Source organism: Dendronephthya gigantea, unplaced genomic scaffold, assembly GCF_004324835.1.
Source record: "Dendronephthya gigantea isolate DGI-Jeju-01 unplaced genomic scaffold, DenGig_1.0 000064F, whole genome shotgun sequence".
In the NCBI taxonomy this organism is placed as follows: Eukaryota; Metazoa; Cnidaria; class Anthozoa; order Malacalcyonacea; family Nephtheidae; genus Dendronephthya; species Dendronephthya gigantea.
The window spans coordinates 1,237,282-1,254,686 of NW_021163074.1; the positions used below are offsets into that span (position 1 = coordinate 1,237,282).

The 17,405-nt window shown below is 37.6% G+C and overlaps 1 protein-coding gene across 2 annotated transcripts in view; it reads left to right on the forward strand.

The window, feature by feature from the left end:
• The window catches only part of LOC114530600 (A disintegrin and metalloproteinase with thrombospondin motifs 9-like), a 57,505-nt gene that overhangs the window by 9,130 nt on the left and 30,970 nt on the right, over positions 1 to 17,405 (forward strand). The window contains exons 1-3 of one of the 2 annotated variants that reach the window (XM_028552187.1): positions 9,972 to 10,008; positions 11,591 to 11,722; positions 14,966 to 15,103. The gene's annotated coding sequence lies outside the window, so the exon portion shown is untranslated. Of the gene's footprint in view, positions 1 to 9,971; positions 10,009 to 11,590; positions 11,723 to 14,965; positions 15,104 to 17,405 lie in introns of those variants that run through there. The other variant, XM_028552186.1, reaches the window with a different exon arrangement.

The following is a 17,405-nucleotide window of genomic DNA, read 5'->3' on the forward strand; positions in this document are numbered from 1 at the left end:
CGCATATTATGCAAATCGTGGCTTTGCTCGAAGGGTGTTGGCAGCATATTAAAAGTGATTTGGGGGGGATTGCAATAAAATACTAACGCGACTGTTTTTTGATGAACGCTGGATCCTACGGACTACGCAATGTGGGATAAATTCTGTGATTGCTCGCTCGTGCCACTAAAATCTGCGCGCTTATACGAGCTTGTATTACCGGCGAATCCCCAATAGACATCACATCACTTCGGGTATTAGTAATTACTTCACTTTGTTCGTTTTGGATTTTTGTGTTTACCTTCAAACCAACAGCGGCCTTCCAGTCGGAATTTTCGTTGTAAATTTCAGCAATGATGTTTCGTGTATTGTCATTTTTGTTCATTCGATAGTTGGAGTTGAACCGGCAAGCAATTTTATAGGCACAGTTAACGTAAAAAAATTGTCGAGGTCAAAAGTATCAGATTGCTAATTATTGCGTAGTAAAACAGTTATTCAGAGAAAATTGCGAGTACTTTCTGATTTATACCGCACGTTTTTCATAGAAAATCCAAAAAAGTTGACTTTTTGTAATTTTGTGCTAAAATGGAAAGTTTGAGTTCGGCTATAGTGGTACGGTTGGCACGCAAATTTAGCGTGACATATTTTACCGGGTAAATTTATACGCGAGGTTAAAATTTGCTTGTTAATAGAACAGGGTCAACATTGACGACACGATAAATCTGTTGGTAATCATCAAAGGTTGCAATCTACAAAATCAATTTCTACCAGAATATATGAAAACGTGTCTTTGCTGTTTGCAAGATGCAAGTATTAAATCTCGATCTTATGATTTGTTTCGGAAATGAGTGTTAATGCATAATGCTGTTATTACGTCATTTCGTTCATCATTTAGCACTGTTTACTTTGCACGCATAGTAGAAATACTTTATGCAAGTGCTTTGAAATACATAGTGCATGCCTGGATAGTATTGCATGGCAATAAAGTGAACATGTACGTACCCAAAAAAGGTTATGTTTCGTGCACGATAGAATTACGCCAGGAGCGATCTGCCTGTGCCATAAACACCCACGACGCCTCGGCTTCGACTCTAGCTATATATCGATCTCCGTCCCGAATGAATTTTGAAAAGCGCGCTCAAAATCGCAGGATGTACCTTGCGGAGTCTCTCGGTAAGAAACAAAGCGGGCGCAAAGGCGCACCTCTTCTCAGTTGTGAATTAAATAGTTTTATTCCAGTCATTTCTGATTAAAAAACAGCAACTTAGGTCAGGAAACAATCATGTGAATTGATTCACAATGGAGAGAGTGACAGTGCAGCTAATAGACATACGAATTCCTGTGTGAATTTAAATTATTGTCGGTTGAAGTTGATTATGTATAGCTGATGGCATCTAATAGGAACTTCCAATGGTACGCTGCCATTTATGACACTCTATCGCTGTATCCACTCGTTAAAAAATCAGTTATTCATGTTCGTCTGCACGTTCATATGTCTAAATTACCCGTTACATTACCTTACACTTGTGATAACTATTCATTTATGATCATATATTTCATCCAAACTCGTATCTCCCCAAAGGATTTCTCAATTTGTCTCCATTTTTGTGACAAATTAGTTTGAGAGACTAGAGAGTCTCAATCATTAAACAATTGCACACTCGCATGCAGTGAGATAAATTATTACGTAATTTGCGGCTAATGACGTCACTCCGTTTCCCAGTGATGAAAGTTGGATCAGTTACGTGCCAAAAATGTTAGACGGCCTGGAAGGCGACGTGTGCGTGCTAGCACGAAGTTAGAGTTTGCCAAACTAATATAACCTATGCAGTACACAAGGCCAAAACTTTGGCTGATGCATGAAGCGTGATTTGGGTGACAAAATGTTAGTTGATATTGTATAATTTTTGAAAAGTGAACAACACAAGTGAAGTTAGTGAACATGTTAGCATTAGCTGCGCGCACGTTATGCAAATCATGGCTTAATTTGCTCAAAAGGTTTCCTCGATAACAAAAGCATTAATTTTTTAGTTGAAACGTACCAAAATTCAAATTAAACACATTTAACCGCATTTTTTCGAGGAAACGGGGGCGGGGAGGGGTTCTCTTCTCAATTTTGTTTACGGCGCTTGCTATGTTTTTCCAGCTAATCTCTTTTTCACGCATTTGATGAGAATGGTTCCGCAATTATTGGTTTATAGTTTGTACTAGAGCCGCTCTGGTATTCCTGTTATTTCTGTGAATGCATGTCAATTGACTCCTTGACTATTTTTTCTGTCAAGTGTCTTGGGCAGGGTTGAATAAGTAGATTGATTATTAGGCATTTATGCAAGAATTTACGACTGAAAAAAATGCGATTCATGCATATATAACTCTATTTTATAACTCTGTTTTAAGTATATTTACTCATTACTGTCTATTAACCCCTTTATAACCATGACATGGAAAATAAAACACCAGAAAATCTGATTACATGACGTATAAGAGCTGAATAGCTTTTCTCGTAGGAGATAACAGGATTTTCTGAATTGATTATCACAGTCTGGCACATTTAGATGCATAAAGAATATTATTCAGTAGATGCGGTGCCTTTTATACGCAAAGCTTAGGATTTTCCATTTCAGTATCGCGTGCATGTTTGGTCCGCTGTAATCACCAGCCTGAGGGCTTCATTATAATGTAAATGAAAGTTAATCAAATATAAATGAAAACTCGAGAAAAAGAAGCATTGATAATATGCATTGATACAGTGCACGATATGATCGCCATATATATCGTCATTGAAAAACTCAATTAAGAAATCCATGTACTAAATGGTAATTAAAAATCATATAGCCTAATATATATGCTCTAAAACATATTAGTTATAACAAATCTATAACAGCGAGACAGCGTTTTTTATAGCTCCTGTATAACAGAAGACCTTTTCAGAAGAAGTTTTGTCTGTCGTTTATTTGATAGAGGTTACATTTTGCCCGTCCACTTTTAAATCACAAAGTCCGGCAAAAAAAATTTCTTTGACAAATTTCTCAGTGTATCACAGGAAATTGAATTCCATGTAATTTGGCGCGTTCTCAATTCCAGCACAACCATAACTTTTATGTTAAAATCCATCAGGAACGTAGATTCTATTATCTCCAGAAGGTTTTATTGTTCACCCCAAAGGAGCTTATAGACCCCTATCGATAAGCTGAACCGCCCAAATTGGGTTATTAGTTTTTCATTTTTTGTTCAGACCCCATGCTTGCAGTCGTAACTTTGGTGTAACAGTAAAGACAAATGAGCAAATAGATTCAGTGTTGCACAATAACAGTTTGTGGGAAATTTGTTTCTCAGCTATATTTATCATAGGCTCCTAGTGTATCAGTGGCCATTGGGAAAGCTGCATCGTAAAAAGTTTTCTTTCGTTGTGACTTCTATAATCAAGATAGGGACATTTCATAGCCTTTTTCTATACCATCGCCTTGAATTGAAAATGTCTACGATAGTTTGATATGATAATGAGGCATTTGGCTGGTTATCTCTCAACACATGCAAAATACGATCGGTGAAATACAAAAGACATTATTAGGTATATGTCATTATTCGTGGCACAGCAATGCTGGGCTGGTGTAGTGCTTGAACTTATCTGATTACAAGGCGAATGTTGAAGTATGCATGTGCTTGGAGTGGAAAATTAAGGCTCCTGCAAAGTTAATTTATTTAAAATTATCCTGTCTGATCCCTCTATAGTTTGATTCGCTCTTTATTAGATCTCTTTTGACTTTACCAAGTTCAGTTGAGTTCAAGACGCTGAACTTTTCTGAACGCTTCAAGTGCACCGTTGTTGTAGCGATCGTTCAATATCGTAGCTATAACGGGGAACGAATTCTTATAATAAATATGAGACCCCAACATATAACATTTAAGAATGCCATCAAAGCAATCAAGAGCTTAATTAAGAGTTGAAGATATCTTTTGCTTGCACGGTATTCCTCTATCTCATCGTGTTGATCGGATTTTTTTTTTCAATTTTTTTTCACCTTTTGGTGACGTGGTCACCAGAACTGTTAAATATGTGTGGATATACAACAGAAGCTGTTTCATGACTGTGACAAACTTTCAACATCGCCTAACCATCAGGGTGTTTTAAGATATAACAAACATGTTGAAATTCAAAGTCTGCATTCCCGGTACCGTTGATAGTAAACATCCCTACATTTTCCCGCGGTGTTTGTGACGGATCGTAACGTGAGGTAACGGATATCTTATTAAATTGACGGACGCCGTAATGCGCGGGAAATCTTTGCACGCTGATCCGTCCGGGTTAAATCATCAAGCCGGACAATAGTATTTTTTACTTAAGCTCAGCAATTTGGGAATTCTGCATCCTATCCGCAGGGTAAATTTCAACATAAGAAAGATCTAAATACGGAAGGAAACGATCTGATCACATCATGATCTGGTCGAAACAAGGAGTTAGACAAGTTCCTCGATCCTGAAGCACTCACCAAACGCAATGTCAGAGTTAATTAGATTAATTTAACGCCAAAAACTCCATTTGAGATGTGACGAAAGAGAGAAAGTTCCTTCCGACGAGGCGACGAACATTGATCTTTCGTATCGCCACGCATGCAATTGTTAAAAGATATTCGTTAAAAAAAATGTGAAAACGATATCTGAAACGTGCGGAGTTGGAGTTTGCGTCTGAATTAGCTGAAAACTATCGTAAACGTGATGTTCATGGACTAGCGGTGTCTGTCAGGAGGTAAACGTGGCGGCTATTTTAACCTCCTATCACTATCGTTTGAAAACGGCAAATTTTTCCGTCTTGGAAGTGCAGGGTGAAATCACGACAGTTCGATATTTCATTTTTTGATAACCACTTTTGACACAACGCTGTCAGCTTTAAACATGATGCGGCTCCTATGTCCGGATATCAAAAAAGATCACAGATAAAACAAACGCAAGCCTCTTTTGTGATACGCGTCTGTAAAGGTGAAAGGAAGGTCGTGCTTGAGTATATAATGTTTTTGCAACAAGCTTTTGTTCCCATATTATTGAGAAAGCAAGATCCCAGCTGTGCAGTAAGGAGCACACAAAGCACACTAAGGCACAATACAAGTTGCCATATAAAAGCCAACGTTGTTTGCCCCAGTCGGCGTCTTCCGAAAGGCACGTCCCTATAGCAGCAGCGGTTTCGAGGTAAGCTGTCATCACTGTATTTTCCTAAAGTATAGTATCCCGTCTTTTAATCTATTGGGTTTTTAGCAGCATTTGTGCATTGTATGATGTTTTAAGCCAATTTTAGGACAAAGCTTTAGAAAGATTAGCTTAATGTACAAATAATGACACGCCCCCATGCGGCAAAATATAAATCGCTGTTACTTCTGCGCTGCACTGGAGCGAATTCTTTCGACAAATATGGTTTAAGGTTTGCCTTATATGTTCATTCCCTATTTGTAGTTATACTAGGATCGAATCTAGTGCTGTTTCCCTTTTGCTCCACGTGCTTTCGAGTGATTTTTGCAATGTTTCCGTAGACGTTACGTTTACTGATGTCATGTCACAACCGAACAGCCCTATATGTGTTTCCATTCCCTTCATCTTTGTCAAATATCCTTTGTGTTATTTGAAGCGAAGGTTGTCCTTACCGCCAGTGTTTTTTTTCACTGAAAATCTTTCCAAAAGCATTTACTGGTACGAACGACGTATTTTCAAACAATTACACATTCCATATAGTACATCAATATATTTTTATTATGCTAGTTTTTGCGAGATGTCTTATACATATTGTAGTAATTGCACGTAAAAGCAAATACTGACTCATCTTCAACGTGATAAATTTAATTAAAACGAGATTTTGATCTAGCCTAGCGATGCTTGTATTATTTGCGAGTCGGAGGTGCCGCACACTTGACAGAATTGTCGCAACCATCCGTTTTTAAATGCGGGATGTGAAATCTCAACAGCTCCCATGCAGGTTCAGTGCCACGCTATAGGAAAATTACGTCGAACCGCGAAAAGGACTTGGAAAAGAATGCTATGTTTTTATTCACGGGGGCAAGCGGCTATAGGTGGCTCACTATATTATATTACGTGTTTTAGTAAGTATATTACGCAGATTGTACGGAAAATAAGGCATGCGAATTTTTAATGCTGGCGACTTAAGTAGTTTTAATCCGTTCACAAGGTCACATATCGGTTTGTTGTAGAATTCTCAAAAATAACTTTTAACTACAGTCGACCACTGTAATTGTGTCTGATTTCCTTCGATATAACAATATTGGTTAGTGTTGAGTTCGGTTATCTCAAGCTGAAACCATGCATGTTTAAGAATGGAAGTATATACTCCCCAATAAAGTTATCATGCATGTGATGGCATTAGTTAAAAAGTGTATTTTTTTAAATTTCCTTCTCTGCGGTCGTGCGTCAGTCCCTTGCACCAATTAAGTGCCTCATTTAACACATTCGTAATGGCCACCAACAATTGAAGCTTCTCAATCAAGTACATTCATCAAGTAATGGCGCTAAGTCACAACTTTGTTCTTCAGTGTCAATAAAATGGAATGCAAATGATTGTGAAGAGCATCCCTACCAAAGATCCTTAGCCTAATCCCAAAATTCAGAGCATACGTGGATATTACATGTCCCCAAAATTTAATTACCATTTGTGTATCAATATTACGCACTTTGATATAAGTTGTCGCAGCGTAAGTATGTGTTTATTTGTGTTTATCACTTAGCTTTCACCGCGGGCTTGCAGTGTTGACGCATAACTCCATTACCTAATGAGCTTATCTAGTGCTTGCGCATAGTTCGTATACATTTGTAACAAATTAGCTCCACTTTTGTTATACATTGTAATGTAGTTAGCATAGAACGACAAGTAATGTACGCATCGAGTCGTAACTGAGACGAATAAAATCCATATTCTATTGCAACACAAGCACTACACAAAAAACACGAGCAAAGAAAAGTGAGTAGGAGGAGTTAAAACACAAAGATGTGTTGGTCACTCGACGTGATAACTCTATTGGTTTTGAACTGTTCTTTCCTGAAGTCCAGTAATAACTAGTTAATTACCACCGTTTCGGAGACAGAAAACTGGAGAATCGCATGTGCTTTTTGGTTGAGGAATGGGTGAAATTGCTGCTAGTTTACTGGTTGTCGTTATTGTGGAATTCCTCCATTCATCAAAGTAACCAGCATGGCACTAGCGACTGCGCCAACTCCACCTTGCAGATAACCATAGAGAATGGCAAGTGTTCGAAGCGTAAAAAATTCTGTCAATATATCATATCTAATCTTGTTAGGTATCTGTAATTCTGATTTTCATCTTGCATACGACCGTGCTTTTTGACGCGTTTCAACTTATCAACAGACAACAATATGGCCTTTTTTTTGTTAATATGCAATTACCTATGTAAACATTTTTAAAATATTTATTAAATTCGCAAAAAAAGCCAGAGGTTATCTTGCAGTATGATATTCCAACGAGCTCGTTTACACATGCCAGAGCTTAATCACCAATGCAATTTCATCCATTTCCTTATCATAACGTGCTTCGCGATGTCTCTAATCTTCTTCACAGGTAATCTTTTGCTGAGTCCCACGGTTTCCTTTTGTTGTAACTGAATGAGCGATCCATATTGGGACAAAATGAAATATATTAGTAAGGTGGCCCATGGCGTCCTCACTGACTTTGGCATGGTAACGTGTCGTAGTGGATTTTTATTATATTTAAAGGAAGAATCATTTAAAAAATCATGTGTAATCTAGTTTTCAAAATTGAAGCTATGTTGCGCATGATGTTATCGTAAAAATACCAAACATTGCTTGCAATTCTTCAGGATTACAACCATGAAATTGTTTACTTTAAAACCCACCAGCACTAAGAGCGATATTGCAATGAATTTACCTCAACTGGTTGATGGATTTTACAACCACATTTCGTCGACTTCATTCCTTTTCATTGTGCAATAAAACAGATGCACACAATTTGTTTTCTTTGCGATCACCATAGGGAGTGGATTTCATGTTGCCATCAAAACAATATGTTGACACATTATTTTATATAAAAGATAAGTCAACCTGTAAGCTGCACAAAGATGATGTGTTGACAATATCCGCTGATAACGGTGGAACATTCTTTCAAGTATATACTTGACTGTTGAATCTGTGGGATATATAATTGTTTGGAAGAATAAAAGCAATAAATTACAGATAAGATACAATACAGCAGACAACAGGCCATGAAAGAGTGGTTACTTCTACGAAGACACTATGCTATACTTACGTAAATTTAATACACAACATAATATTTGTACTTACATAAATTTAATGGCTTACGATAGCATATACTGACCGCAGGCTCATTAAACTTTCTATTTTGCAGGTCGGTTAGTGATTAGACCACATCTTCCATTTTTCAAATGCATTTAAGCAAATTTCTGCATCATGCTTACAAAACATCGTATGTTCTCCATTTAGCCACTAACCTCCATAACCCTCTTTTCTTTCTCTAATAAGAAGCTCCTTTTTGACAAGAAGCAATCAATCAAGCTTCATCCCAAGATACCTTTACGGAAATGACCTATTTCAATTACACGAGGGCGATGAAATATTGAGGTGTCATTGTTGAAATCTCAAATTATTTCAGAACTCGCTTTTGTTGTATTTATATATTACCGATTAATACCAAATACAAAGTTTTGAATTATGGCATTCCAAGTACTGTCAAGAAATCTGTCATGAAAGCAACAGGAGAGAAAAAATGCCGCGTAGGTAAATAACCCGTTTTCGAAAAAGCTCCATGTTCGGACATCATCGTGCGGGTCGATGAAAAAAACGTTCCCCGTGCTACAACATATTTCGGTATTCATAGTTGCATAAGAATCTTGAGATGGCCATGGTGTTCTGTATCTAGGTCCATGCGGCAGCACATCACGGTACAACCCGCCCTTCGCTAAAAAAGTTTTTTCTCAATTAGTGCAACATGCAGTGCCTTACTAGGCTATTATATACTTCGTTTTCTCTATGTTGGCAGAATGGATTGGTCGTTAAAACAAAGAATCTTCTTCTAAACGCATGTCAGCTTAAACAGACCAATCGCTGTTTCACTGCAGTATAAACTTACCTTTGGTTAAAGTTTAATTTACCAAGCTGAGTTGGATATAGCCCGCTCTTGCATACCACTTGATTATACCAAGGCGGATTCTTGTTACACGTACTATGTCTATATACTCAACGCAGTGTTTAGTATAATATTTTTATTCAACTAGTTTTAATACGAAATAATACGATCATGTGATGTCTGATAAGTTACTCTAGGAATACCAACAACTCCCACTGCATGCCTGACGATCCTATACGATGATTATACAGCCACCTCAAAGTACTTGCCAAAACTCTCGTGGAGAATATTCACTTGCGACGCTTATATCAATATTTTCGTAAAACTGATGTTTATTGCACTCGTTGTGTTAAGGCAATGTAAGTGGAGAAAAACAAATTGGTTACATTAGTTGTATCATAAATCACAGCGCATTAAGATAGGACTAGTTTTTGATTTGATTTTGCCTGCAGAGTGCGGAGTGTAGCAAAAACGGAGTGGATTTGGAATTGCGACCAGAGATGAATATTCTGAGTAGGAACAATCAAAACGACAAATATATAAAAAATGCATAAACTGTAGTAGCTATGTTCTTTGAAGAGGTATGTGACAATGTGACATACTGTTAGTCTGTCACCTACCCAGTCCTAGACATCTAGGAGTCTCTCCTGGCAAATTGCCTCGTAAAATAGTAATTGAGGAAATACAATATCCCAGGTCAAAGAAACATGTAAATTTTTGGTGAAAATTACGGCTATTATTTCTATATTTGTTTGCGTAACTTACCTATGTTTAAAACCGACTTTCGCATCGTATTTTAAAAAGCACTATGGAAAGGAAAAAGAATTTATTCAAATGAAAGCCTCCATGCTGTTTTGATTGTCGTATCCATTCTTCATTTCCTGCGAGTGTTGTTTGGTGGTCGGTAATACAAGGTTCGAGCTTTATTTATAATCTCCTTGAAAGGGAAGTCTAACTATTCTTGTTGTTTCAAGATGCGCAATTTGACGCGCGCGGGGGGGGGAAGGAAGAAAGCCACTTAGTTGAAAAAGTTAAACAGCAACCATCTGATGTATTTCACCCCAGCGCTGACACAACCTAGCATCGGCAGACTCAAGAATTCAGGCTAATTCATTTTGCGGATGTATTCAAATAATAAATAAACTAGCGCGCAGTTGACGCAGTTGCCTTCAGGCGGACACTTTATTAAGAGCTGTGCTTACGAGTTCTAAAAATTGCTAATTACGAATGCAAACTTATCGCTAATTCCTAAGGCTGTCGAATGGACAAGTACATTGCTGATAAATCTTTAAAAGCGGCCTTTTTGGCCTTCAAGAATGAAAGGCTAAAGGAAAAATGATGGCCTTCTCTCAACATGGCTTTCGTGATTGTTTCAGCTTAAAGTATTTTACTATGATGGACAAGCCATCAGCTTAAAGATATTGACGTTTATTAATTTTTGCTCTTCCGTTCTCTTCCATGTATGTTGTGTTTATAAATCAACGCGTTGATTATATGGTATTTATAGTAGCTAACTGTGCATGTATTTGATTTTTCCGACATAAATAAAGTGCCATGCATATATATGTATACAACTTACACGAATACTGCATCTGAGCTACGTTGAACCAGGGCTGGCGTCCTAGGTATTTATAGTAGCTAACTGCGCATGTATTTGATTTTTCCGACATAAATAAAGTGCCATGCATATATATGTATACAACTTACACGAATACTGCATCTGAGCTACGTTGAACCAGGGCTGGCGTCCTAGTTCTATTGGACTGCTTGGCTTCTCTGTATAGGAGGTTTGTGGGTTAAACAATTTATACTAATCGTGAATACAGCAGCATGATTTATCCGTTTTTTAAATGTGCTTCTATTTTAGTTTGATTGCCGTTCAATCTTTATAACTTAATTAAACTGTTTATTGTCTTGAGGTTTTCTATATTCCACTGATAACTTTCACCTTGTCACAGAGCTAGTCCTGGCTACAAGTATATATGACAGTATTCTGCCTCGTATACCTGGTATAACACAGAACTTTCACTATCGCAATAACTCTCGCACTTAAGCAGTTGATTTTGGGCGCGACCCGATCTGTGAGCAACGTTGACGAACAATTTGTGCGCCCTACGCAAACTTAGCCCCACAAAGAACTCCAGCAGCGCAACTGCGCAAAGACCTTTTCAAAGTAGCGCAAGGCTCGGGTTTGGTTTTCCGGTTTTGAAATGGGGATTCTCTCATTCCTCTGAAGCTGCAACGCCGCGTGCAAGTAATGTGATCATTCAATAAACAGAATTCATCTATCACTACTTACTTATATCGCTCTGGAATTGATGTGCATACAAAGTCTATATACTTGATTCAAAATTTTAAAAAACTCTGAAAGATCGCAGGTACTCAGGTCAGTCAGGTGAAGACGAATTTCGGAATTTCCTTAATCTGGCTTGTAAACTGACAGGTCTTAAATTATTTTTTTTCTGCACATATTCATGGTGACATTTTCCATTCCAGATTGACTCCCTCCAATATCGTTTGTGGTGGCATCTCAGGTGTTAATGAGGCAATATAGCAGAATTTCCTGATCTCTGGTTTTCATCATATTCTCTGGACTAACAGCCAAACCATTGTGGTTACACAGCTGAGGTAAGCATTATGCCGACACTGGTGCAAGTACGTGCGCGCAAAGAACCGCCACACGTCCAGCTGTTTTGCAGCGGACGAGAATTACCATTAATTTTCATCACGTGTTACAGGACGGCAAAAATTTTGACAAGATCTAAAGATGAACGATCATGAACCTCCCAATTCTAAAATGTTGCCCCCAGAAACACCATGCAGACTAAAGCGGATAATTAAAATTATTCCCAACATGCCGTTTCTCAATTTGATAACCACATGCAGGTTGACCATGATTTTGATCACGGATAATCATAGTGGAATTCTTGAATTTACTGTATCTTTGAGATCTGAAACCCGATATTATTCTTAGAGGAACAACGTGCGACTCCGGATTAACAAGTTATTAATTTGATTCCCCTTCAACAACCTAAACAAGATCTGTATTCTCAAATTTGGCTGCGTTTATACAGCATCCGGCATAATGTATTAAAATATAGATATATAGTTAATAATTCACACACATTGCAGTTACAAGGTGGCTCAAAAAATTCTGTATTTTCATGGCATTACCACTCGGTGTTTAGTCTCACATTTGTATTCGATTTCTGTTTGTCTAAATGAATTTCCCGCAACAAATTTCTCGCAAATTTCACACGCGGGGACTTTAAATTATGTTGTCATATTAAATCGGTTTAAGAAAGTTTTCCTGGGCAGTGGGCTCTGTTAACCGGGTTTGAAAACTGATTTTGCCTGATTTTCATTTAAGCTGCACTCTCATGAACTATAGCTAGGCCATTATTAATTCAGCTCATTACCGAGAGGGCTGCGGCCGCTGCGCCCATAATTATGTGTTTCCGCGTTGTTGTTCTTTAAATGCGCAAAAGATGTTAAAATCAAATAAAATAAAAACAACAACAAATAAACAATAAGGAATATCTGGCGTTTTACGCGGGGGCGAATGTCGGACCCTTCAGCTATACAAGCTAAGAATAGAAATAGAATAATAGAATGAGGCTCATGATTATAACCTTGATTCATGTAATTTTCCGTGAAGGTGTCTATATCATTAAGAAGATAACACAACATTTTGGATTAATTCAGCTGGAATTTCGTCTCAGTCGCTTTTTTATTTTTTTTTCGCAAGAAGTGTTGAAATCTTAACACCAAGTATCCACCATCCGGGCTAACCAGGATGCGTGTGGGAAGTTTGATTGATTTTCTTTGATGAGTTAGCCAACCGCAGAAGACTTGTGCCAAAGTCTACATTTAAAAGTGAGGAAACACCGCAAACTGCTTTTCAAAAACAGTTCAACACGACGTGAAGCGCAACTGTGGTCTGTGGATATATTTTTATTGAAGCATGGAATAGTTACTTCGCTTCCTTCGAATAAACTATAACCTGGGAGAACTAACGCGTGCGTTCTTTTTGTGCAATAAAGAAGAATCTCTGCTTCACGGTAATTCCAGGGTTTTCTTGTTCCATCACATTCGAAATCCAATCATTTACTTTGCTGGTCTTCCTAAGAGCCCCGTTTGAATAAGCTGATCAGTAGAGTAGCATGTTTTGCTAGAATGATTAGCGTGACTCCTGTTATTTTTTGTATTTATAAGTACATTAAGGGAAATTTTTAAAGTGATTTAGTGACCTTGACTGTGCCTTTTAATAGAGAGAATAGTCTCGAACATGTAGATGTATCCGGTGTTAAATAGAATGTTTAAGTCGCTAACAATTACAAACCCGTCATAAGTACAGGTCAGACAGACTATATTGAAATCATTAACTATTTGGGTTTTGAAATAGGGTTGGTCAACTTAAGTCCACTAAAAGTTTTGCATGGGGGTCAAAACAATAGGGATTATAACTTTTGACTGATTATGAGAGGAATAAAGTTTATTCTCTTATAAAAAAGAAGTTCCTGATTATCCAAACTTGGCGCTAGTTTATCAGTCAAGTAACCGACCCCTAAACCATCCACTCCTGGTAAACCCAATTAAACGATGTTGATGAGCATAACTTTTTATGGCAAACCGGCTGAAAAGAACGAGATTTCTGGGTTGGAATTAATACGTATTATAGCTATAACTCAACACTTAACACTTAACTTACCACTACATACAATATCAATATTCTAGCACAAAGCTTGTTTTCCACACTAGGCTGAATTTTGTTGTTTGGAATGATTAAATTTGCTATTTTTTATTATATTGCCCGGTCGTGAGGATTATTCCGGCTTCTATGATTTTTCCGCAAGCCAATTCTACTGCTGATATTTCGATTTTTCTGGCTCCCACGTATAAGTGGATATGTGCATAGCGAACACAATATAATCTAGCATCATTCATTTTCTCACAATTGTGAGTCCTCAGTGCTCTTAGCAATATTTGAGCATTTGAAGCTTCTCGCATTCTCGTGGGTGCAATATGGAAACCAAAATCGACGTTAGGTTTAGTATATCATCCTTGCAATTTGTGGAATTTAAACTATGACGTCAGCGAATGACGTGACTAATGCGTATATTTGAGTTGAAACAACTATCTCTTTGTATAAACTCTCTCAGGATATGTGCAAGAAAAATGTTTAGCATTAGGCTTAAATATGCACTATTGAAGCAAGAATGGAAATTAAACCAGATATCCTCCCATCCATATATACAGATATACTAGGTTTCAAAACTATACTACGTACCAATTTACACTCTTTACCCATAGATGTCCCCTAGTGCCAGAGCCCTGGTGCGATCTCTTATCGCTCCAGTGTCACAGCATTTCGATATTCCTACGATCCATTGCGGCGTCTTACATAATCATTTCAAGGGAAATTGATCTGTTGTTTTTAACAATCTCCTCCGACCGCAATGCACTGTAGGTAAATCGAGAGCGGCCATATTTTTCATTATCGCGAACTAAACTACTCTCTCGTTTGTAATATATGCAGTATATTCAGTGAAACATTGTTGCAGGTTTTGCACTGAGAACGGTAGTAATCATTGACATTCCAATGTCGTTCATTTACCCATTCCTCCAGGGACTCCCACCTCATTAATCCTTAACCTTTTAACATGTAGTAGAAATGTGCAAACATGGCCAACGTTTACTTTGCGATAATTAAACATAATCCACACAATACATGTCGTGATTGAACTCATAAAATACGAAACGCCCACTCAATGACGGCGTTTGTAACCATATCGTGTTGTCGTGTGCGTCTCCCCGGTCTTGTAAACCCAACCCTGATGACTTAATTACGCTGCCTTTGTTTCTTTGCAGCCTGTACGTGGGTGGCTCGAGATTAGTGTTCAAAACAAGAAGATCTTGATTGTCGTGTCTTATTCCGATTCACGAGGCTGTAGGAGTTCAACCCCACGAGAAATTGGTGGGAAGGAAAGGATAACTCGCTTATAGGAGGTATGTGCCGAACTTAATAGTGATAGACAGGTAATCGCATCACCATATTGGTGAATTTTACAGAAATGTTCCTAGCTTGCAACGGTAGCAAACTACAATCGGTCCATACCATCATGCTATTTTGCGCTTCATTACCTTATTATTATGTGCGTCAGTGTTCAATCGTGCAGATATTTTTGAACTTACCCCTATTCAACCTAAATTATTTGTATGCGGTTAACTTTCTTACAATTTATTAACTCGTGAAAGCTCGATTGCATATGACGTCAATATACTGGTGTTTGTTTCTTAATCTCGCTACCAGAATATCCGTCGTGAGCCCACTCCAACAATTACCAGACACTTGTAAGAATATCCTCGTTTATTCAGAAAATTGGAAAAGATTTGTGCCAATTATACGTAGGTTTTATCACTATAGGTGGTCAGTACTGCCAAACGCAACTTGCATTCATTTTGCAATGTCGGTTTCACCTCGTTTGCGGTCGAAATATCTAATGCACCATTTAGCCACACAGATAGATTTAACGCAATTAACCTTGGGCTACAGTAATGGTCGACTTAACATAGTTTCCCAATCAAATTTCCCATCAGTGTCTAGCAGTTATTCCGGTCTCACGGGCTCACAAAAACCGGATTTTCCATTATTTCCTTGAATGCAGACATCTGTCACAATGTCTTTTTGCCTCTTCTGTTGTTTTAAGACAGTTTTTACAACAAATTTTAGGTAAATTTTAAAGTCAATACATTAGCTTGTTTCCTTATGTACATTGGGGGTCATGAGAGGTCATCGCCTGGAACTGAGAAAGATCTTGTTAAATTCTGATAACGAAATCAATATTTTTCGAATCAGATCGGTATTTTAAAAAAAGTACAAATAAATACCTATAACGCTCTAGATCGCTATGAGTATAGAGAAAGTTTTCATTTCTTAACCTTATACTAGATGTCAATTCTCATAACAAGACTTCGTTTTCGCAAATCAGTGTTTAAGCTACCGCTAAATGAGGTTGTCAGTTTGTGACCGCAGATGTGCTATGTATAGGATTTTTGTGGTGAGCACGTTATTATTGACTTACTGTGAGTGAAATTTGACGGTTTCTATTACTTGGCTTATATAAGTTGAAAAATCTCAGCATGGCAAGTTGGCAACTGCTTGGCAAAGAAGACGAAATTGAATTTTGACTCACTTTCAGGAGTACGACTTTCCGAGTACGAATGAAATTTATTATTATTCCTGGCAGATCTAGTGTACAAGGCATTTCGGTATCTGATATTTTTGAAAACTGATCTCTCAGCCTTGTGAAGAGCGTTGATTGAACGCTTAACAAAACGGTATATTGATCGATCATTCCACACTCATCTCGGAGCAAATTTTTCAATGATGCCTGTTCATGCAGTTTCGCTTATAGACTGTTTTATAATATATCAAAATTCCTATAGAACTGCATCATTAAAAAAATCGCTCAGTTGTTTAATGAGAAGGACAAGAAGTCAGCTACATGTCTATTAGGTATTTTATTTCCAGATATAATCATGCGAATGCACTAAAAATTATATGTAGATTTTTAATGTCGGTCAATTTGACAAATGTATCTGTATCAAGGCTGAAAGCCTGAAATAATACAATAATTCCTTAATACCTTAAGGGATATTGACGTGCTAAAAGCTTGGATTATCAATGCAAACATCGTAGTGTTTCATATTTACACAGATCCACAGCATCGTGAATTTTTATACTAGTTAATAAAAGACAGGCCAAACATGCTGCTAAAAACGTTCCAACTGACGGTTTTAATCGCCAGAAACAGGGCTTGTGGTAGCGCAACATTGCAAATCACTTAGGCTTAGTCCATTTAGTTGGCGAAACTGGTCCTTTTGAACATTCGTATTTGCCTGTTGTTTGCAGATATTCCTCCATGTTATTTACCTTTGGTATTTTGCAATATCAACCCAATGGCAATTATCGTGTATCTCACACGCAACGCTACAGTATTGTTGCAGATATTGCGTGGTCATTAACGTTGGCTTTATAGCTCATTTACCTTAAATGCTCGGCTGCTTCGTTTAATGTCATTCAGACATCTTGATAAGAAAATAAATACCCTCGTTAAAAAGCAAAAGATTTTTCAATTAACGAATCAGCGATATAGGACAAAAATGGATTTCATGAATTTTTCATGTTTGTTATCGTTACCGTGGGAGAACTAAGGGCAAAAGTCTGTTGGAAAAAAGCACGTCGACGATGTTGCATTTATTCAGTATGCGAATTCAAGATACGGCGTCAGGTCGGATAATATATCCG